This window comes from Natator depressus, chromosome 3, assembly GCF_965152275.1.
Source record: "Natator depressus isolate rNatDep1 chromosome 3, rNatDep2.hap1, whole genome shotgun sequence".
NCBI lineage: Eukaryota > Metazoa > Chordata > Testudines > Cheloniidae > Natator > Natator depressus.
In genome coordinates, this window is record NC_134236.1 from 27136090 (window position 1) to 27160127 (window position 24038).

The following is a 24038-nucleotide window of genomic DNA, read 5'->3' on the forward strand; positions in this document are numbered from 1 at the left end:
TTACGCTGGGTTTGGGGAGGGTCCCAGGGCCTGTTCTTCACCCCCCCCTCCCCGCCGGGTTTGGTTGGTCCCAGTGCCCAGTGTCTGCCCGTTAGCTCAGTGAGTGGGGAGGTGGGAACCCGCGGCCCCGTCTGTCAGGCGCGAGGAGGCGGGGCTCGGGGCGAAGTGCCCGCCCATCGCCGGCTGGGAGGCTGTGATAGGCCACCAGGCGGAGGGGGTGGAGCAGTGTGTGCCGCGCCCCCTTGGCTGGGCGGGCGCTGGGGCTGCTGTCGCGCGCGGGGGAGGCGTTGGTGCGGGTCCCTGCTGCCGGCGGAGCACCGCGGCTCAGGTAAGGGGTGAGGGGGCGGCGTCCGGGCGAGGTCCCTGCGTCCCGCGCGGGGAGAGGTGGCCTTGGGCCCGCGTCGCCGCTTGCGTTGCCCCGGGAGACCGTGCGGATGGGCGCTGGGACATGTGGGCGCCGACCAGGCTACGGCTGCGCTCTTCCCTGCGAGCTGCCCCCGCCACGAGCTGCCCCCACCCCTCCGAATGAGGTGGGGGTCCTGCTGGCTCCGGGCTTTCCCCCCACCTCATTCGCTGTGGAGGCGGGTGGCAACCAGCGTACTGGGCTGCTACCCTCCCCCTCCACTTCACTGGGCTCTGGGTGGGGAATGCGGGGCTAACCCGTGTCTTTGCCCCCGGTACATTCGGGGTGGGGCGGGGGGCTGCAGGGCCCAGTCTGCTCCCCCTCCCCGCGTACGCAGGGGCCGCAGGGCCTGGTCTGCTCTCCTGGAGCACCTGCGGGGCTAGCATTGCACAGACACTTAAGCAAATAGGTGGGCAGTCACATCCCCAAAGCGTGGGCACGTTTATTTCAAACTATAGCAGGTGGATGAGGCAAGCAGAAGTGGGGGGCGGGGGGGAATAACGCACACGTATTTGGGTGGTTGAAGGAGTGGGTCCTTCATGTCCACTGGGCTCTGTGTTGGTGTCCTTTCCCCTCTTTATTGTAGTTTGTGCATCCAGCACACTGCAAAATGTATTTTAGGCTTTGAACTCACCATTTGCCTATAAATAAGGCGAGGCAGTACCAAGCTGAGACTCCATTCACTCTCTTTTCTTTTAAAAACAAACTGTACTTTGTTTTTATTGTCCCCCTGTGATCATTGAGACTGCTCAGGCCTCACCAATGCAGGAAAGTTTTACCAGTTACATTGGGATAGTTATCTGTCTAAGCCCTATGAGGACATTCCTATTCTGGTATAAGGGTGCTTTTCTTTTTTTAGCTTAAACCTCTTTCCAAGTAACGTAAACTAAACCAAAAACTGCCTCTTATACCGGTAGTACACTCCATTCTGGTACAACTACTGGTTTTAATTCATTCTTAGGTTATACTGAAAAAAACTTTTTCTTGTAGCTGCTGTGACATCTGACTGTAAAGTGTCTTGAGAAGGCTTTTCCTAGACTAAACATGAAAATACTGAAGTTAGTTATGAGGATGGGTGGAAAAGACTTCTGTAACATTGACTCCACCCTCCTGGTTGAATCCCTAAACACCTCTCCATATTGTGATGTATCTGATGTTGAACTGATACCACACTTGATTTTACTCATTTTTCTAATTTAGCTTTAAGGCAGTCTTCCTTTTATTTTATTGATCTGGCTTTCAATATGCTAAGCTCTCAGCATTCCTGTTTTATGTATTGACATTGTGTGTATGTTCCATAAAGCACTAGAAAGACTTTCACTTTGCGCTTTTTTCCCTTTTTTATTTTTGTGTTGTCCTGTTTTTTTTATTATTTTTATTATTTTATTTTCCCCCTTCCCTTCTCCCAGCATCTCTCCATCTGCTTAGTTAGAAATGTATAATAATCTAAACCTCATTTTCACTGTGAGCTCCTACCTGGAGGAATGAAATGCATTTGTCACATAAGACTGGAGAAAAATAAAGCTAATTCCTTGCCTGTTCTGTAAGGTGTGATGTTATTAAATTTTCCTTTTTGGTAAAGTATAGAGAATACTTGTACACCAGCAGTTTTGTCATTTTTCTCTTAGACATGATTTCTGTGTGCTGACAAAGTTTCTTTCCTAACTCCCCATATGTTTAGTTTAAATAAATAAAACTATGAAACCCTGTAGAGACCAGGAATTTCTTAACCCTCCCAAGGCTATACTGTAATTTGTTCGTGGGCATAAAAGAAAATTACAGATTACGTGAGAGTAACATTAAGAGCTTGATTTAAACCCACAAAAGTGGAAACTAACAGTTAAGGCTAAAATTCTTCCAAACATTACATTTTTGCCTAACTACTGCAGCACATCTGGTTTATAAGATTGTACCTAAATGCAGCTAACGATATCTAAGAGTTTTAGGATTGCTCATTAATTTCTTTGCATTCTGAGTACTTCATATTTTAACTTCCTTTTATGCTACCCTCTTGTATCCTTTATGTAGTAACTCTTGAATTCCTGTTTCCTTCCACCCTCAATTTAAAAAAAAAAAAAATGGAAACATTAGAAGCCATTAAAAAGTCAGTACTTGTTAGTCAAAAGAAAAAATAAAGGTAACGCATAGGGGGAAACTGTAGTGATGTTGGATTAGTTGGATACGATTGCGTAGTAACCGTTGGCAAATATTGACACTGTAATGGCCATCAGAGTAGCTGTAATTGTCATAGTGCTGGGGAGATTCTTTATGGTCAGTGTACTGAGGTTTAGAATGTCTTCATAACACTGCTTTATATGCTCTGCTTTTGTCAGGCCCAAAAAAACATGTTGTTTAAAATTAGTGTTTAAAAATACATCTCCAAAGTATCTGGGCTAAACAGTGAAAATCATTTAGACTAGAATGAAAATTTCCACCTTAAAATAGAAATCCTTTTTTGCTTATGTACGAATAACTTCAGACTGGTTAGTCCTCTCCTATCAGTCACATTTATATGTATATCTGAATATCCTGTAATAATAGCTTTTAATTTAATTTGTTTGTGTTGGGCATGATGCAAAATGCTAGTGGCCTTCCTTAAAACCGTTTTAAGACTACATTCAGAAACTCCCTTTCTGCTACATACATAAAGTTTGATCATTCATTTGCTAATTAATATTTTTCTGTTTTGCAATATTCAAAATCACAAGATTTCACTTTTCACAACTTAATCAGATTATTTAGCTGTAATTCTGATGATCTGATACTAAAATCCTGAAAATAAATTTATTATGCTAATGTTAACCCTTAACTTTAATGTCCCAAGTGGACAATAAAACATGTAGTAAATATATGGGGATTTGGGGGCCAGAGCCTGCTAGTGCTATGTATGTATGTAGTTCTACTGACTTCACTGCATGTCATGGTTTTGGCCCGTTGTTAACACTCTGCTAGTAGTAAATTTCATGAAACTCATTCCGTTTTACTCTTATTCCTGGGTATGGTGAATAGAGAAAATAATTTGAAATGGGTGAGTTAAAATATTCTATACTGAACTAGTCCAAAAGCTAAGGAAAAATGGGGTAAAATGGAATTTCTCTGAAATTATACGTATGGTGCAGGCTATTGGGTTTTTATTTGTAGTTATAAAATTCAAACTATGATAGACAATAGTTTCCATAGAAAAGGGTGAAGGACATAATACTGCGAGCCACTGAGTGACCTCCATTTCAGTGAAAATGGAGAGCATGCTTTTATTTTTCTATATGTTTGTATAGTGCTTAATCCTAACTGGAGTTTTTTGATGTTACCACAATACAAATGATTTATTTACATAGGACAGTTTTTTCGGGGCCATATCTGATTGACTATGGGGACACTCATACTCAGTTCAGGTGTTTTTAACTGTTTGTAAAGTTTTGTTAATTTTGAGTTCTAGAAATGGCCAAAACAGGGGTAATTTTTATTTTAGCCTAAATAAATATCAGTCAATCCCAGTGAGATTCATATGAATAATCAGTTTTATTTCACAAACTGCTTTAATAATATACAAATCAGTAAAGCACTTTAGAAACTGCTGAGGTATGATTATCTAACTTAGCTCCTGAGTTATATTGATTACAGTCATTTCTCTGGGATTTCACTGTTTGTTCGCTCTCCTAGTTTATAGTTCTGTGTGTCTCCATGCAAATCAGCTTGCAGGATTAGGGGCCTTAGTCAATAGGAATAGTCACTGTGCTTGAAGTGAAATGCACAATAAATCTTTGCCAGGTTGAGCCCTAGATGTTTGAGAGATTCCTTTTTGTGTGTGTGCAATTGTCTATGGCAGGGATTCTCAAACTGTGGTCCATGAGCTCCATTCAGGTAGTCCGCAGATAGTTCCCTCTAAGGTGCTCGCCTGGGCAGTCGCACACAGAAGAATGAAGGGCCACCCACCTAATTAGTGGAGCCATGCAGGTGTGGCTCCACTAATTAGAGGCCTGAACCCTGGAGAAGAAGCACATGTAAGGGGAGGTGGTGGCCCTGGGGGGAATAAGGGGTAGGTGGGAGGGGGCAGTGGGGTGAGAAGAGGGGATGGAGGGAATGTGGGATGTGTAGGGCTGCGGCGGCCAGAGAAAGAGGCGACTTTCCCCAGCTGCAGGGCTGTGGCTGCCGGGGAGAGACAGCCCTCCTTCCCAGCCTCAGCTCTGTGGCTGCCGTGGCAGGGGAGAGACCCCCTCCTTCCCAGCCCCAGCTCAAAGGCTGCTGCGGTGTGGGAGGGGGGAAGAGGGAGAGACCCCATCCTTCCTAGCCCCAGCTTGGAGCTGACGCAGCACGGGGGAGAGGGAGAGACCCCGCCTCCTTCCCAGTCCCAGCTTGGGGGCTGCCTCAGCGGGGGAGAGAGGGCACATCTATCTCATTAGAAAGATAAGATTACTGATATTAAAATATGAGTTGTGCACTTTTATTTGTAGACCAAAAAATGTTAAAGGTGTTTTTTTATATATATATATATATATATATATATATATATATATATATATATATATATATATATATATAAAAGCTTTTATCCAAAGTGCTTACAACAGTTAACTGGTGGTACAAACGACATTTGGAAAGATCATTAAGTGGTCTGCTGAGACCCTCAGAAATTTTCAAGTGGTCTGCCAAAAAGAAAGTTTGAGAACCACTGGTCTACGGTACGATTCTGCTAGTATTGTAGGCCATTCTACCCAAAACTATCAGCAATCCTGTTTGTTGTGGCACTTTATTGTGGGAATAAATATTGGCTCAGTTTGTGAATGTATTCCTCCTTCAGGGGTGGCCAACCTGAGCCTGAGAAGGAGCCAGAATTTACCAATGTACATTGCCAAAGAGCCACAGTAATATGTCAGCAGCCTCTCATCAACTCTCCCCTCCCCCCCACCCTGCTCCTAGAAACTCCCACCCACTGATAGCCCTGCCAATCAGCGCCTCCCCCTCCCTCCCTCCCGATCAGCTGTTTCATGGCATGCAGGAGGCTCTGGGGCAGAAAGGGGAAGGAGCAAGGGCATGGCAGGCTCGGAGGAGGGTGCAGGAAGGGGTGGGGTGGGGACAGGGCCTGTGGCAGAGCCAGGGGTTGAGCACTGAGCACCCCTTGGCACATTAGAAGTTGGCACCTGTAGCTCCAGCCTCAGAGTCGGTGCCTGTACAAGGAGCCGCATATTAACTTCTGAAGAGCCACATGTGGTTCTGGAGCCACAGGTTGGCCACCCGTGTCCTACTTTGATCTGGAGGACAGTATTGATGTGGCATGAGAATGATTGATTGTATAGGTTGTGGAGTGTGTTTATCAGATTCCTGGGTTTAGTTCTCTAGCACTCTGTGGTGACTTGTCAATTGAGTCCTAATTGGGCCTTAGATTTTGCATTCATAAACCTTCCTACTCCATTTGCTCCTGGGGGAATTCTACACCTAAAAATTATTTTATTTATATATATATAATTTTTATATATTTTAAAATTCTGCATATTTTATTTGTCAAAATAACACAGTATAATCATGCTGGTTTCAATTATTTTGGTAATTTATTTCAAAATATCTTTCAGCAAATATGTTCAGAACAATACAGACCAAATAAAAAGATTCTAGAAATATTTTTTTTGACAGATTTCTTACTAGGCACATTAATACAGAACTTTTGAGTAATTTAAATTACAATACATAACTGTATTTCCTTCACCTGTCAGAAGCAGTGCAAAGGCTTGGGGGAGTCAGGGGTAATGGAGGACCTGAGAGAGGGAGAAGGAGCCTGGAGTGAACCTGGAGGGTTGCTGGGTAGGGGTGGGAGAAGTATGGAACAGGTTTTTTGGGGGGGAGAGAGAGGTGGGATTGTGAGGGAGTTGGGAAGCCTCCCCTATGCAGACCCTGGCTGAGCCCAAGCCGCTCCCATTCAGTCAGGCACATGTGCCCCTGTTCCCACACCCCCATGGGTCTCTGCAGCCTCCTCCCCTATTACCATGTGTCCCTGCAGCCCCCCCTCACCATGTGACCTTGCACTCCCACTCCCATTCAGCCCCTGGCTCAAAGCTGTCACCCCACAGGCTCCTGAGCCTATGCCCCAATGTGTTCTCCCCTCCCCCCCCCCCCCCAGCCATTCTGAACCCCAGTCCGTGACCTCCCACAGCAGCCCTGTGTGCCCCACTCTGTCTGTCGTAACCTGGCTCAATGGGCAAGGTGCTGTGATGAACTTCTACTCCTGGGAGAATTCTGTGCAACTGTGCGCACACAGATTTTTTTTGCCCAGAGAAAATACATTCTGCCCCAGAAGTGCTGCAGTTTTTCCTTTTGCTAACTAGAGGCCGCTGTGGTGCCAGAACAGCTGGCTGAGTTCATGCTGCTGGCTGTTCCGATGCCAGAGCAACTTCTGGTGGGCAAAAGACAGAAAGGAACTGCAGCACTTCTTGGGCAGAATGTATTTTCTATGGGGAAAAATTATGCAGGACAGATGAATTCTGCACATGCACACTGGTGCAGAATTCCCCCAGGAGTATCCATTATACTGTTGTGGTGTTTCAGTGTTCTTAAGGGGGGGATTGTAGGCATACACTGGCGTTTTAGGACATAGAAGGTCCATGGTATACTGTAGTTCCCTGATGCTTTCATTTTGAAGCAAATTTATGTGTAATGCATGGTTTGGAGGTTTTTTTAGTAGGAGTTTTTTGTGGAAAACATGGCATTTTTTTCTCTCTCTCTAGATTACCTTGTAGGGGCATTGTGCTTCAGTAAGTCTAAGGCAAGACTTGGCCATATTATGACAAGATCATTTGTATATCAACTGACTTCTTTTTTTTTTTTTCCCCTTGAAGTTTGTTTTTAGTGAGAGCTCTGGGTAAGAGCACAGTTTGAGCAGTGTAATTCAATCATTGATGTGTAGGTTGAACATGGCTGTTTGGATTGATACCATGGTCCTTTCTCCTATGTGTCACTTGAAGGCATGTGTTTGAACATGTAGTATTTTGTTTCAGAGAGAATGAATTGGTAATATGCTAATTAATCCACCATCATTTCCATTTTCCAGAAGCCCAAAGTTCCATCTAGGTTGTCACATTGAAGAAAAGCTCTGTGTAAGCTCAAAAGCTTGTCTCTCTCACCAACTGGCACTGGTCCAATAAAATATATTGCCTCACCCACCTTGTATCTCTGATATCCTTGGACCAACACAGCTACGACAACACTGCATAGATTGAATCAAAGGCTTTTTGGGGGAAAGAGAAACTTGAAATACACTTCCTGATTTCGTCTTTTTTTTTTTTATATATATATATATGTTGATTACCATTCTGTAGTGCAAAGATAGGGAGAATCTGTTCTGGGTTTTGTGTAGTCCGATGATATTGGCTAGTCTTTTGATGATGATCAAGTAACTTGAATCTCTTACTGACATTTCTTCTAATACAGAAGAATCTGTTTTTGAGGGCTGAAGCAGTCCCAGCATGGTGATTAGCCTGTCTGAGATAAATGGATTCCAGAACTATGTTGAAACAGTTCCTATAAGTCTTCTAGGTGTGCACAGTAATAAGATTGAATTTTTCCTTTGATATATTATTTGGGATTTGTTGGGTCTAATTTTCTGTGGATTTTATTTGAAATAATAGATTGCAATGGAAATGTCTGAGGACAGGTTACATAGCTCCAAGGCCAGAAGGGACCATTGTGATAATCTAGTTGGACCTCCTGTATAACATAGGCCACAGATCTTCTCCCAAATAATTCCTAGAACATATCTTTTAGAAAAACATCCAATCTTGATTGAAAAATTGTCAGTGATACAGAATTGAATATGAACCTAGGTAATTTGTTCCAGTGGTTAATTACCCTCACTGTCAAAAATTTACACCTTATTTCCAGTCTGAATTTGTCTAGCTTGCAGCTACAAGCCATTGGATTGCATTATATCTTTCTCTGCTAGGCTGAAGAGCCCATTATTATATATTTATTTCTCATGTAGATATTTATAGTCTATAGTCAAGTTACCTGTTGTCCTTCTCTTTGTTAAGTTAAATAGATATGCTCCAGGAGCTCAATTGCTATAAGGCATATTTTCTAATCCTTTAATCATTCTCATGGCTCGTGTCTGAACCCTCTCCAATTTATCAACATCCTTCTTGAATTATAGGCATGAGAACTTGACACATTATTCTGGCTGTGGTTGTACTAGTGCCAAATGCAGAGGTAAAATAACCTTTGTACTCCTACTCCAGATTCTCCTGTTCATGCATCCCAGGATGGTATTAGTTCCTTTGGCTACAGCATCATATTGGGAGCTCATGTTCAGCATATTATTCACCATGACTCCCAAATCTTTTTCAGAGTCACTACTTCCCAGGATAGATTCCCCTATTCTGTAAGTATGGCTTACATTCTTTGTTCCTATATGTGTACACTTACATTTAGTCATGTTAAAATGCTTATTGTTTGCCTCACCTCAGTCCCTGGAAAAACCATGGAGCAGGTCCTCAAGGAATCAATCTTGAAGCACTTAGAGGAGAAGAAAGTGATCAGGAACAGTCAGCATGGATTCACCAAGGGCAAGTCATGCCTGACTAATCTAATTGCCTTCTATGACGAGATAACTGGTTCTGTGGATGAAGGGAAAGCAGTGGACATGTTATTCCTTGACTTTAGCAAAGCTTTCGATATGGTCTCCCACAGTATTCTTTCCAGCAAGTTAAAGAAGTATGGGCTGGATGAATGGACTATAAGGTGAACAGAAAGCTGGCTAGATTGTCGGGCTCAACGAGTAGTGATCAATTCCATGTCTAGTTGGCAGCCGGTATCAAGCAGAGTGCCCCAAGGGTTGGTCCTTCGGCCAGTTTTGTTCAATATCTTCATTAATGATCTGGAGGATGGCGTGGATTGCACCCACACTAAACTAGGAGGAGTAATAGATATGCTGGAGGATAGGGGTAGGATACAGAGGGACTTAGACAAATTAGAGGAATGGGCCAAAAGAAATCTGAGGTTCAAGAAGAACAAGTGCAGAGTCCTGCACTTAGGACAGAAGAATCCCATGCACTGCTACAGACGAGGGACTGAGTGGCTAGGCAGCAGTTTTGCAGAAAAGGACCTGGGGGTTACAGTGGACGAGAAGCTGGATATGAGTCAACAGTGTACCCTTGTTGCCAAGAAGGCTTACAGCATTTTGGGCTGTATAAGTAGGAACATTGCCAACAGATCAAGGGATGTGATCATTTCCCCTCTATTTGGCATTAGTGAGGCCTCATCTGGAGTACTCTGTCCAGTTTTGGGCCCCACACAACAAGAAGGTTGTGGAAAAATTGGAAAGAGTCCAGCGGAGGGCAACAAAAATGATAGGGGGTTGGAGCACATGACTTATGAGGAGAGGCTGAGGGAACTGGGATTATTTAGTCTGCTGAAGAGAAGAATGAGGGGGGATTTGATAGCTGCTTTCAGCTACCTGAAAGGGGGTTCCAAAGAGGATGGATCTAGACTGTTCTCAGTGGTAGCTGATGACAGAATGAGGAGTAATGGTCTCAAGTTGCAGTGAGGGAGGTTTAGGTTGGATATTAGGAAAACCTTTTTCACTAGGAGGGTGGTGAAACACTGGAATGGGTTACCTAGGGAGGTGGTGGAATCTCCATCCTTAGAGGTTTTTAAGGTCAGGCTTGAGACAGCCCTGGCTGGGATGATTTAGTTGGGGATTGGTCCTGCTTTGAGCAGGGGGTTGGACTAGATGACCTCCTGAGGTCCCTTCCAACCCTGATATTCTATGCTTGTGCCCTGTTTACTAAGCGATCTATATTGCTCTGAATCAGTGACCTATCCGCCGCGTTATTTACTCCAACTTTTGTGTAATCAGCGATGATTTTGTGTTTTTGGTTGGTTGGTTTTTTTTTCTTTCAGGTCATTGATAAAATGTTAAATATTGTAAGGCCAAGAACTGACCCCTATGGGATGCCACTGAAAACACACCCACTCAGTGATGATTTCCTGTTTAGAATTACTTTTGCAGTTTTTAATCCATTTAATGTGTGATATGTTAATTGTATATCATTCTGTTTTTTAAATCCAAATACTGTGCAGTACCAAGAAACACACGTTACAAAAGTTTGAATATATTATGTCAGCACTATAACCTTTATCAACCAAATTTATAATCTCATCAAAAAAGTTATCAAGTTAGACAAGATCTATTTTTCCATAAGCTCATGTTGATTACGTTAATTCCATTACTCTCCTTAAATTCTTATTAATTGAGTCCTATTATCTTGCTGGGATTGATGTCAGGCTGATGGGCCTATAATTACCGAGGTCATCCCATTTACCCTTTATAAAAATTGACACAATATTAGCTTTCTTCCCGTCTTCTGGAACTTCTCCAGTGTTCCAAGTCTGATTGAAAATCATAATTACTCTTCCAATGACTTCCTCAGCTAGCTCTCTTAAAATTCTTGGATGCAAGTTATCTGGACTTGCTGATTTTAAAAATATGTGTCTTTATTAGCTTTTGTTTAATATCCTCCAGAGGTACTAGGATGAAGGATGTAGGATGAAGAGTATTTTTATTGTATGATGAAACTACATCATCTTTTCCCTCAAATACAGAACAGAAATAATTACTGAACACATCTGCCTTTTTTGCATTATTAATAATAATGTAGTGTTGTTATGGACCCATATTATTGTCAGGTTTCTCTTGTTCCTAATATACATATTTTTTTAAAAACCTCCTTATTGTCCTTAACTCTGCTGGCCATAGACTTCTTCTTGTGTCCCTTGGCTTCCATAATCAGTTTTCTATAATTTTCTAACTTCTGGTTTATATTCCTAACAATGAGCTTTCCCTTTCTTTTGTTATATATTATTTTTAATTTTTTTGTAGCTGTCTTCACTTCCCCTCGAAGCCAGATTGGTTTTTTAACCAGCGCAGTCTTCTTCCTTAATCATTGGATTGTGGCTTTTTGGGAATCTAGTAAGGTGTTCTTAAATGATTCCAATTATCATTCACATTGTTCTGAGTCTGTTCTTCCTTCTAGCTAATTGTCTCATGATTGTTTTCAGCTTTGTGAAATTGGCCCTGTTAAAGCAAAATAAATAAATAAATATAAAAATTAATTACTGGGTTGGACTCATTCTGCTTGTACATTATAAATATGATTTATACCAAATTATGATTACTTGTACCTAAGCGAACATTAATTTTTTGTTCTGTGATCATCTCCTTGTTAGGACAAGTTCTACACTAATACATTTTTTCCCCATATTGGCCGTACAATTTTGTAGTTGGGAAATTTGTAATCTGTAATGTTTAGAAGTTCCGAAGAAATTTTGGTACTGGCAGCATGAGACCTCCAACATATATCATTTAAATTGAAGCCCCCCATGATCACATACCTTTTCTCCTATGTATTATGGATAGGGTGCATAAGGCGGCAGTTAGCCTTTTCCCTATTGCGATTTGGTGGTCTGTTAGAACATTGATGCATAAGCATTCAAGATCATTTTCTTTTGAGTTATCAGTGACTTGGAAACAGGGAGGAAGGATTTTCTCATAGTATTTAATATTATTTATTTAAATGGCTTGTTTCTAGATTGGATCCTTTACATAAAATCTGGAAGTTGAAATTGGTAGGATTGTTTCTCTTCTAAGTTGTCATTATTTCTAGAAACTATTAGTGTCTAATGCTTCTTCAGCCTGATAATCCCCTCCTTCAGTGTAACTTGATTTCCTCTATTAGTGTATCGCTATGTAATTTTGTAGTTCTACAGTTCTCAAACTGTGGTGTAGAGTAGACTGCTGGTGGTTTCCATAGAGGACGTTCTGTGCTGCTTCAGCCTTGTTTTCAGATCTGAAGGGCTGGAACGGCTGGAAACAGGGAAGAGCCACCATAACAGATTCCAGTAGAGGCTTGTCATAAATATAAAGGGAAGGGTAAACCCCTTTAAAATCCCTCCTGGCCAGAGGAAAGCACCTCTCACCTGTAAAGGGTTAAGAAACTAAAGGTAACCTCGCTGGCACCTGACCAAAATGACCAATGAGGAGACAAGATACTTTCAAAAGCTGGGAGGAGGGAGAGAAACAAAGGGTCTGTGTGTCTGTCTTTATGCTGCCTTTGCCGGGGATAGACCAGGAATGGAGTCTTAGAACTTTTAGTAAGTAATCTAGCTAGGTACATGTTAGCTTATGATTTCTTTAAATGGCTGAGAAAAGAATTGTGCTGAATAGAATGACTATTTCTGTCTGTGTATCTTTTTTGTAACTTAAGGTTTTGCCTAGAGGGATTCTCTCTGTTTTGAATCTAATTACCCTGTAAGGTATCTACTATCCTGATTTTACAGAGGGGATTTCTTTACTTCTATTTACTCCTATTTCTATTAGAAGTCTTCTTGTAAGAAAACTGAATGCTTTTTCATTGTTCTCAGATCCAAGGGTCTGGGTCTGTAGTCACCTAGGCAAATTGGTGAGGCTTTTTACCAAACCTTGTCCAGGAAGTGGGGTGCAAGGTTTTGGGAAGTATTTGGGGGGAAAGACGTTTCCAAACAGCTCTTCCCCAGTAACCAGTATTTGTTTGGTGGTAGCGGCCAATCCCAGGACAAAGGGTGGAATATTTTGTATCTTGGGGAACTTTTTGACCTAAGCTGGTAAAGATAAGCTTAGGAGGTTTTCATGCAGGTCCCCACATCTGTACCCTAGCGTTCAGAGTGGGGGAGGAACCTTGACAAGGCTCCTCCTGCATAGAAGAGGAAATGGGAGCTGTTTTTATGTTCATCTACATTACATCTTTAATATCAATGATGTAAGCTCTAGTATAGACCATGCTTTAGGCATTTTCAGCACTGTCTCAGAGTTGGGTTTCACAACATGGTACTGAAAATGTCAGATGCTATCTACTCTAGTGCTGGTACTGCTGCTATCACCAGTGCAACTGTATCTGTGCTGGAGAGTGTGTATGAAATTCTGTAGTGTAGACAAGGCTTCAGGGACAGAAACTGTCATCTACCAGCTAGAATGGAGCTACCAATTGTCTCAGGAGCTCTCAGTGAGACAGGAACAACCCCTACCACTACATAACTCTCTTGTGGCAGTCCCCTTCTTCCTGCACATAGTTCTGGGTGTGGCAGGTTAGTATTGCAAGGGAGTGGAGGAAGAATCAATGAGTTGGGAGAGAAATAGTTGCACGTAGCAAGGGGAAAAAGTGTGACTTCCCTCCAATAAAAGGACAAAATAACAAACATAGCAAACACAGTAAACAATATCTAAATACTTTCCTAATGTTACATTTCCATTTAAACAATCATAATTACCACAAGGACAGTTAGTGATTACAAATAAGATCAGGACTGGGATATTGGGAAAACGGGGTCCATGAGACTCTCTCAAAGGTAGTCCATTTGAGAACCCCTGTTAGTGTGATCAGTATTGAACAGATTAGTGTCTATATGGTATATGTCTTGAGGTTCTTTATCTTTTTCCTTTATATTTTTGCATCAAATATTACCTCTTTTTTAAAAAAAATTTTCTGTTGTGTGCTTTTAATCATTTATGTTGGTTGATTTCAGATCTTGAGGTGAGTTTAGGCTATATTGTTTGATTAAATTTTCTATGAGTAGAGAGGCTCATGGTTTGAATATTTTCCTTTTAATTGTATAGGTTTTGTGAACAGATCATAAAGGTTTTAGGTGTGTGTCTAGTTGCTTATCCATTAATATAATGGATGTAAAACCAATTAGTTACATTTTGACAAGCATGGTTGGGATTGGACTATTTATTTGTTCATTATGTCATAGATAGTTGCACAGGTCTTTTACTGAACTTAAAGTAAATCTACCTAAAAAAATTCCTTTTGTTCTGCTACTGAAGAACGCTGTGGGCTGCCAAGTCCTTGCAGTCACCACAATTGTGGTAAATGTTTATACTTTTGTGAAAGCAGTTATTCAGTATGATCTGTTTTATTTATAAATCAAAGGGTTACTGTCAGGTTAAAATTCACATTTTAAGAAGCATATTCCTTGCTTATGTTTGAAATAATATTTGATTATGAAAACAAAATTAAAAACATTTGTCACTATTTATGCTGCTAAATGCAGAGAGCAAATCCTATGGCTATAAAAATTAGACTAGTAAGTTTTCTAACAAATTTCACTTTTAGGTTCTCATGTACTAGCAGTGATAGGCTCGCAGAAAAACCCAAAACCAAGTTGTTTAAAAATGGTCACATAACCCTGCATTTTGAATCGTATTTGACCCAACAGTGTCCCTTGTTAAAAGTTTGCATTTCTTTCAGTTAGTTTTAAGGCTGTTATTTCAAATGCTTACACATGTTCTTAACTTGGCCTGTGATCCTGCAAACACTTACACTTGATTAACTTTGTTTGCTGCATCAGTGCCCAAGAAAGCAGAGACAGCTTAGTTACAATATTAAGTGAAAATAGCTGAGTGACAACAGGTGGATTTTTGGATCTGAGTCTGCAGCTGACATCCTATGGGGCTGGTGACTAGGTTGGACCTAGAAGTAATCTGTATAAGCAGCTGTAGTTATGCAAATGTGTGCATGTCAGGCGCATCATCTTATGAGTTGGGCCAGGCTTCCTAATTGTTGTTTGAGTTACCGAGGCCCCAAACTGAACTTTGTCTTGTTAATAATGCAGAACAACAACACTCATTGAAGGCATGCTACAACAATGTGGAATGGCATTTACCTTTCTACAGTTTGGAGCCTTAAGAGGTTGACAGTGTTTTCTAGAAGGCCAAAGTTTTGTAACTTGCATTATTAGTCTCTTTTCTGGTCCTTTTTTGTTGAGCTGCATTTGTTCAACAAGAGGATGTGGAGGTAGACACCAAAACATTATAGAACACATATAGGAATGTAGCCTAGTAAATACTGTATTACACAGTTTTGTATTTTACTTGCAGTTCTGAATCATTGTCAGTACATTTGACTCCAAAACATAAATTCATATACTAGTGATATGGCAAATGGCATTAATACAAGAAGGGAATGTTAGGTAAGCAAATACAAATAAATGTCCTGCATCGTTTAGTTCTTAATATAGTCTTTAAAGTGTAGCCCAGAAACCATGATATATTTTGTGACAAGTAACTGCGTATGTATTAGCAAAAATGTTGATTTTTGTGTTCTACGTTTGTGCTTTCAGTGTATGCACTTTTTTTTTTCCCACTGAGATAGGGATGAGTGAATAGGAGAGCAGCTCACAACATCCTTTTTCATATGTCGGTGCTGAAGGGAGCAGCTCTTGTAGTGGTGCTGACTTCCTTCTATTCTTTTGACCATAAAAGGAGAAAAACGCTACCATATGACTTGCACTGGAGAGAATCACAAGGCAAAAAATGCATGTTTTAAAAATCGCTTTAGGAAGTTTATTCTGTTACATTGCTTGCTGTATTCTATTTCATGTTTCTACTTTGGTAAAAATGTCTAAAGTAACTCAGATCTGAGGTCTTTTTATACTCCCCTTCCCCCCCCAGGTTTTGTGCATCTCAGTTCTTAACAATTTTTTTAAAAAATAGAAAGGCCATATTACTGGTAAAGTGAAGAACAGCTTTAATTCTTCCTGGGAATATTTGATAGTAACATCTTCAATGAACATCTGCAGAATTGAAATTATATTTTGTTGTTCTGATGAATTTTTTTGTTTTTTGTTAAACAACTTTGAACTGAGGCCCCAATTGTTCTTTCTTTCCCTTGATGAGAGAGGATTCTGATGGGGAGCTGGGTGTAAAGAGGGTGGGAGGTAAATTCCAGCTCTTTCACCAACCCATTTCTAAACCTTGCAGAAACATTTCTCCTGGGGCTGAGAAGAAAAGCTTTCCAGAGTATTCTCCCATCCTGTGTCAGTGACTAGACACACAATCACTCAAGAATCACTTGGATTTTACAGCATACCATAGTTTTGTCAATAGCATTGTTGTTTTGGCTACTTTAAGCTAAAATAGACCAGCAATTTGAAAATATGTAGCAAAAAGCTGGGATTGTAGATTGGCAGCTGTAGAAAATCCTTCCATTGTGTGAATATTTGTATACTGTCAAAAAATTGCACATACATTGCACAGTGGGGACCAGATTCTTTGTTGCCTTGCAACCCTGTGTAATCCTTTACACTTATGCAAAGTGGGTTAAAGCATGTTTTTTTTTTTTTTTGACTAGGCCAATGATACTCAGACCTCTGTGGTTCAGGAGCCAAATTAATGATCAACATTACCCAAAAGAGCTATAGTAGTGTGAATTCATTGTTTCATTTACTTTAGTAGTATATAGTCATGTTTAAACAATATGACAGGAAATATTTAGTGTGTGTATAATTATATATATAATAAAAATTCTCACAGTAAAATGATTGACCAAGTATTATTATTTTAATCACTTACAATTGGTTAATAACATAGTAAAAGCATCCTGATCGGTTAATAAAATCACCCAGAGTTTGAATATCACATGCTGCAAATAGCCGCAGGAGATGCATTGAAGAGCCTCTCACTTAGTCTGAGTGTCTCTGAAATAGGCAGCATTTGATACCCACTTTGTACCTTGTGTAGGCATTTATGTAAACCACTGGAAAATCACACCACTGGTGATTAAAGAGCCATTGTTTTGTTTCTTTTAATCACAATTGAGGGGAAACTATTGTATTAACTATGAAATTAAAATCTTAAAAATCTTGAGGTTGGTGCCTTTTCTTTAGGGGGAAAAACGTTCTTTAACAAATTGATATTAACAAACAAAGAGGATTATCTAGTCTGAACTAACTGCTATCGTCTACATCTACTAATCTGTTTTTGAAACAAGTGAAAACATAAGTAGATGTCACCCCCGCCCCATTATTCATAAACAGTAGCAAACGTACAACCTCCTAAAAATTGGTTATTTTATTTTACATTCTCATTAGCTTCTCAAAGAGATCAAGTGTCCACTCCAGATTCCCACATAACAACCAGCCATCCTAATGAGTGGCAATGGAAGGCCATACGGTCAGCTGCTCTGTATTGGTGTATCTTCATTGAAGCTAGTGGACCTATGCCAATTTACAGCAACTGACGATTTGGCCCAGAGTCTCTTCTGGTATTGGAAGCAATCCAAGGTGATTAGAATGTGGAGTCAGATGCTCAGATACAATAGAGGTGGGCACACTAGTTATTTTTATTATTAAACAGAGACTGAGAATTTCCAGGCTTCTAGGATCGAAGATGTACTTAAAATTCCAGATATTCCCCAAAGTGCCAAAAGTGTAGAGAGACTGTTGCCTTTGATCACTGCAATATGTGGATTGATATACACTCGCTGAGGATCAGGACCTTTAACTTTTATTATCTAACAAAATATAGCAAACCTCTAATAACACTTTTAACAAAATGTAAAAAGGAGCTGCTGAGTACCCCTGTGATATACCTGGAAACTCAAAAAGATACTGTCTGCCGTGTCCCTGGTTAATTTTCAGAATTGTTGCTTCTGGAAAGCAATGTCTCCAGAAATAGAATTGCAGCAACCCCCACTCAAGAGTATTAAAATCACACTTTTCAGGAAATTGTGATTCACAAACTTCCCATTGATGCTGTGGGGTAAGCTATGACCGGTTTATCTTTAGACTTCTCAAACGATTGGCTATAGGCATCCAGCATGCCGACTATGGCTATTGGAGGAGGCCTTCTAGATAATTAAATTGAAGGCCGCAGCTTGGCAGCATGGTGATAAGTACACTCAGAATCAGCTGAAGCGAAAATTTAACACCTTGCACTCCACAATTGCGAGGCATATTATAACCAAGTGGCGGATGATGTCGAATTTGGCTTAGCCGGGGTGACTTGAAGCCAGCATTCTGTGCCATTTGCAACCTCAGCGGTCAAGAGGTAGTCACTACAAACTGCATCCTGAATGACAGCCAAGGCCACCCATGTAAATCGGATGATGACCGTCTCTCACGGTGGGTGGAACATTATCACAGCGTCCTGAACCATCTTCCAGCTGCTGCTTATTCAGAGTTGGATGATCTGGCAGTCACTGCTGTTCCAGATCCAGACATTTGTACTGATGCATCAACATTGGATGAAGTGAAGTGTGCCATCTCTAAACTGAAAAACAGACATGCAGCCAGTGCTGATGGCATCCCCTCAGAGCTGCTAAAATGTGCTATTGCTTCTATAGCAGAATCACTTCTGGCCATCTTTCGTCTGGTGTGGAGAACTGGAACCCTGCCAACTGCCTGGAAGGACAGTTTTATGATTTCACTCTATAAGGGCCCATGTTTATCTGGGGAACTAGATGTCAACACCTTTTACATCAGTATCTGGTGTTAGGCAGGATTGTGTTCTGGCCTCTGCACTCTTTTGTCAGGCAATGGATTTCATAATGCAGCATTCTGTCAGGTCCATAGCCACTGAGATCGGTGATCTCTCGCTCATAGACCTTGACTACGCTGATGACGTTGTTCTTCTAGTACAGAGCCCTGACAGGTTTCATGAGGCACTCCAGCATATGGAGGAGGAGTCAGCGAAGATAGGTCTCCATGTTTCGTGGTCAAAGACAAAACTGAAAAATCTAGGACCAGGTCGACCTGCGACTCCAATCTCTTTGAACAACGAAACCATAGAATCAGTTTCTAGCTTTTGCTATCTGGGTTCTGTACTTACCAGCTCCTCCAATTCTCACGTGGAATTTCTCCATCAGATTGGCATCACAGCATCTGCCATTGGCCGTTTACAATGGATATGGAATCAACATCTTCATCTTAGTATGACGACCAAATTCAGTATGTATTTGAGCTGTATCCTTCTTCCCATACTGTTGTTCGATTGCATGGCACAGTGTCCATGTTTCGCAGACTGGACAAACCTGGAGACTTTCCACACAAAATGTCAATGTCGTATACTGGGCATAAAGTGGAATGACTTCATCTGTAATGCAGATGTATGTTTGTTTTTGAGTCTACAGACTGCTGGGGCTATTGTCAGCGGGCGACACCTTATGCTTTTGAGACGTGTCGCAAGGATGCCACAAGACGTTCCAGTGAATGCCATTGTCCAGGTAACTTGTAACATCTGGGATAAAATTCCACCAACTGTGGGGTGGAGGCAGAAGCAGACCCCCTAATACTTGGGTTCATCAAGTCAGTTCTGATGTTGGACTCAGGCTGTCAAGCCTTTGTGGTTGCACAGGAACGGACCAAATGGCGAATGATTGCTACGGCCAATTGGCTAAGCGTTGAAGAGAAGAAGCCGGCTGTAGGAGGGATTCTAGCCACATTTAGAAAGTAAGAAGTGTTATCTGGAAAAAACTATGTTAGTATTAAAAATAATTTGAGGGACTCAGTATTGTGTAAGTGGTCTCTTTGGGGCATGTTTTATGTACAGCCAGCCTTTTGAAAAAGGTTTCTCATTTAAAAACCAAAACACTTCTAGTCACTTCGAACTTTTAAATAAAAATCTGTTAGCAGATGAGATTTTTACCCTGCTCTGTGCAGAGGATATGCATGCTGGCTAGAGTCCAAATTTATCCCCATCTTCAGGTTTGCTTTGTAGTTAGTTAAAATAACAGCACCAACACACAAACATAACCTTAGTGTGGCTGTTCCTAGGGTTTCCTCTGCAGAATCTCCCTGCTTTTTGGAGATGCTCTTACCCCTTTTTATTATACTAAATTTAAACCAACTGGACAAGCTTACGTAACCTCAAAGATTTGGCAAAAATACCTCTGCTTCTTTAAGTAGGGTTCATACTGTTGGTATCCAAATGACTTAACAGAAGACCCCTAACGACAGGTGCAGGATCTCCCCTACATTCCTTTACATAATAGTTAAATAATACATGTCTGGTATGGCCAAATCCTTACCTTATTGAAACCATAAATCTTTACAACTTCAACATACCCTTAAGAGCTTCTATCTTTTTGTTTTCTGAAATCAAAATACAGAAAATGTAACTTGTTTTTAGACCATGAAACTTAAGTAATGAAATTCTGAATTTTGAGGTAATTTTGTAGTGCCCTTATTTATAATCTGGTGTTTTCTTTATATTGCATACTACCTTATTTAACCATTCTGTTTTGTCTGTGGTCTGCAACAGTCATATTTTGCAGTCCTGTGTTTAATCTGCTTTGCTTTGCTCTGTACATGTAAGTACTTCACTATTTATGCTCTGTTGAATACTGATCATATGGCTTTCGTTATTTCTTAAACAGTGGGAAACTTTCATTGTAGCAGCTATGTATTGCCTTAAGTTAAACTGGGTGCAGAGTAAGACTGTTCAGAAATCTGTGTGTAATAAGCGTGGCTCCAGGCAGGTTCACTCGACTGTTCTGCTGAAGATACTGAACTGATTCCTCCTATGCTTCATTTTAAAGTGCATTTTAACCAGCATTAAATTGAGTTGCTAGGTGGCACCAAAATAGTAACAAAACTAACGTGTGATGTTTGTCCTCTTTGAGTTACCCTTAATTTGGCATAATGCTTTTGCTAAATTTGAAAGTGTAGTGATATTGCATTGTACTGGCCTTACAGTGAAAGAGAAACCTACAAGTACATGGCAGCTGTGAGAGAGGTTTCAACATACTGTATGAATCTGATGTAACAGTTACTTGTACATATCTTTGCTCATTCCTACTTAGGACAGAATACTACAGAAAGGGTAATAATTTTAATAACATACTTTAACTATTTTCTTGTTTCTTTGTAATCTATCTGGGGCTCCACTGCAGCCACTTTTAAAGTTGTATTGAAAGTTTATTTACAATTTTAACATAATAGTCTTCTTTACATACAAAAGTATTCTGCTTTAATTGACAACATAAGAATCTTTGAGGAATATTCAGTTCTTAGAGGTTTTGCTCCCCTCTCTCACTGTGCAGTTTCCCAATGGTTGGCATTTTTCTCTCAAACAACCCAAATGTTACTCCGTGGGGAATTCTGCACCACTGGACAATGCAGAATTTTGCAGAAATTCATGTTGTGCATGCAGAATTTCCGCTTTCCTCCCACAGAAATGGGTTGCAGAGCTGCTGGCCAACACTAGGGGCCATTGGACCCGGCAGAGCCCCGCTCGTAAATAAAAGACACTATTGGGGGAGAGCAAGGGAGCTGGAGGGTTCCCGGCAGCTGTAGGTCCCAGCATGACCTGAAGGAAGGAGGCAGCGGCGCGCAGGAACCTTTGTGCAAGCCTGGGACCAGGATCAGGCTGTTTCTCCCTCTGAATCTCTTGGCTCTAGGAGGGTAGGGGGTGTGAGTGTCTGAGTGGGACAGATGGAGCTCTGCAGCTGGCCTCTGGGAAGTAGAGGGTGTGAGCATCTGGGCCAGGGGCCTGCAGCTGGTCTCTGGGGGGAAGGGGGCTGTGAGTGTCTGGGCGAGGGGAAGGGGTGGCTGGGCTCTGCGGGGGAAGGGGCGTAAGTATCTGGCTCCCCAGCTGGGCTCTGTGGGCGAGGGGGAAGCAGGAGCTGAGTTGTCCTAAGGCAGGGGTGGGCAAACTTCCTTTTGAGGGCCACCTCGGGGTGCGAAACTGTATGGAGGGCTGGGTAGGGAAGGCTGTGCCTCCCCAAACAGCCTGGCCCCTGCCCCCTATCCACCCCCTCCCACTTCCCGCCCCCCTCAGAACCTCTGACCCATCCAACCCCCCCTGCTCTTTGTCCCCTGACTGACCCCCATCCACACCCCTGCCCTCTGGCAGATTCCCCCCAGGACTCCCACACCCTATCCAACCTCCCCCATCCCCCCCCCACACCTCCTGCTCCCTTATCCACCCCGCCGCTACCGCCCCCTTACCATGCTGCTCAAAGCAGCAGGAGCTTGCAGCCCTACCGCCCGGATGGAGCAAGCTGCGCTGTCGGCGTGGCTGCAGGGGTGGGGGGACAGCAGGGGACAGGCCGGGGGGCTAGCCTTCCCGGCCAGGAGCTCAAGGGCCAGGCAGGACGGTCCCGCGGGCTGTAGTTTGACCACCTCTGTCCTAAGGGCTTCGTTAATTCTCTAATCCTGTCGGAATTTTTGTGTGTGTCTGTATTGTTATAGACATACTTGCTGACAGGTATTTTGAAATAAATTGCCAAATAATTGAAACTGGTGTTGTTATATAGTGTTACTTTGACAAATAAAATTTGCAGAATTTTAAAATATTATGTGCAGAATTTTTAATTTTTTGACACAGAATTTCCCCAGGAGTAAAATGTTTCTTGCTTCAACAACTTTTGCCTTGCAGGCCATTCACACATTCATTGCTTGCTTTATGAAAAGTATTTCCTGACATCTGTTTGCACTCTTCTTTAAATTTTCATTTTATGCCTCTGCACAGATAATAAGACAGTGTTGTGGTGGCACGATCTGTGTCACTGCCTCTGTGGTTTTTATATGCTTCATTTTAAATTGCTTCCTAATTCTTTTCTAGATATATAAACCTCTCCCTGATCAGGCCTTACGTTCTGGAAATCCACCTCATCACTATTTCTTATGGTATGTCTACACATCCCACAGGAGCAAGCCTCCCAGCCTAGGCTGACAGACTCGGGTTAGCAGAGCTCATGCAAGCGCTCTAAAAATAGCTATGTAGCTATTGCTTTGAAGTTGAGGCTCAGGCTTTTGAAACCACCCCCATTCATGCTTCAGAGCCTATTTCCAGCCCAAGCCTCAATTCAAACATGTTAGTTATTTCCTGTTAAATTCCTTTTGAGCATCTTTTTATTCCTCTGTTCTTTATAAACGTATTGCCTGTGATGTACCCTATTCCAGTATCAATCATACAGTGGCTGTTTGGTTTAATTCTTTGTGCATTTAAATGTGGGGATTTTTTTCTTTGACTGCAATGAATTTAAAGATTTCCAGCAATAACTTTTTTAATTCTTGGACAGGACTTGAAAAATTTGACACCTACCAATTTGAAGATGAAGGCAGCTTGAAAATATACCTGCGTTTTCATACAAATCTCTACTCCCTCCAAAACAAACATATCCTGAGCATTTTAAAGGAATGAGACCGTTTTGAACTACAGTATATTTAATTATGACATTATTAGCCTACTTTCAATTTAGTGGAAAATTAAATGAAACATTAAAACTAACTTACTAAGTCTCCCTTTCTGTTTTTGTGCCTTCTTTCCCTTACTGACATCAGTCTTCTGTTTTCTTTCATGGAGTACTAGGTTGCTGTTACGGCTGTAAGACTGATGATTGTGACTTCTGCAATTATAAGATTATAGTCTTTCACCTTGATCAGCTGCTTTTAAGCAAGAATCTGACAAATTTAGCTCCATATGTGTCCAAGTCGTAAAGAGTGTTTTTTAAAGTTAGCTAACTAGCTAACCACTTTTAAACAGTTTTTCTACAAAATGATTTATATTCTCTCCCATGGCCAAACCATGACTTTTTTTTTTTCTCATTTTCCATAGCAAACAATTTGATATCAAAATACTGTGTGCCAGACCTCTTTTCTAAACTAAAATTTTGACCTTTTCCCCATGACAACCGGATATAATTGTGCTGTATTTTTATTTGCATAGCTTTCAGTTTGTCCTCTTTTTCGCATGTCCTCCTACAAAGAGCTTGAAAAAGGTCCCAGATGCCTAATAACTGGAGGACTATGTTTTTAAAAGGAGGTGCTTCACTGCCCAGTGGTAATACCCGTTTGAGAATCCAATGTTCCCTTCCTTGGTCAACTGTTGGGTAAA

General features: G+C 41.4%; 1 protein-coding gene across 10 annotated transcripts in view; it reads left to right on the plus strand.

Annotated features, from left to right (window-relative positions):
- Positions 1–219: 219 nt before the first annotated feature.
- CYRIA (CYFIP related Rac1 interactor A) overlaps positions 220–24038 on the plus strand; it is a 75719-nt gene continuing 51900 nt past the window's right edge. For 5 of the 10 annotated variants that reach the window (XM_074947580.1, XM_074947591.1, XM_074947587.1 and 2 more), the window contains exon 1: positions 220–328. The gene's annotated coding sequence lies outside the window, so the exon portion shown is untranslated. Of the gene's footprint in view, positions 329–8747; positions 8769–19322; positions 19423–22763; positions 22829–24038 lie in introns of those variants that run through there. The other 5 variants (XM_074947585.1, XM_074947588.1, XM_074947581.1 and 2 more) reach the window with 4 other exon arrangements.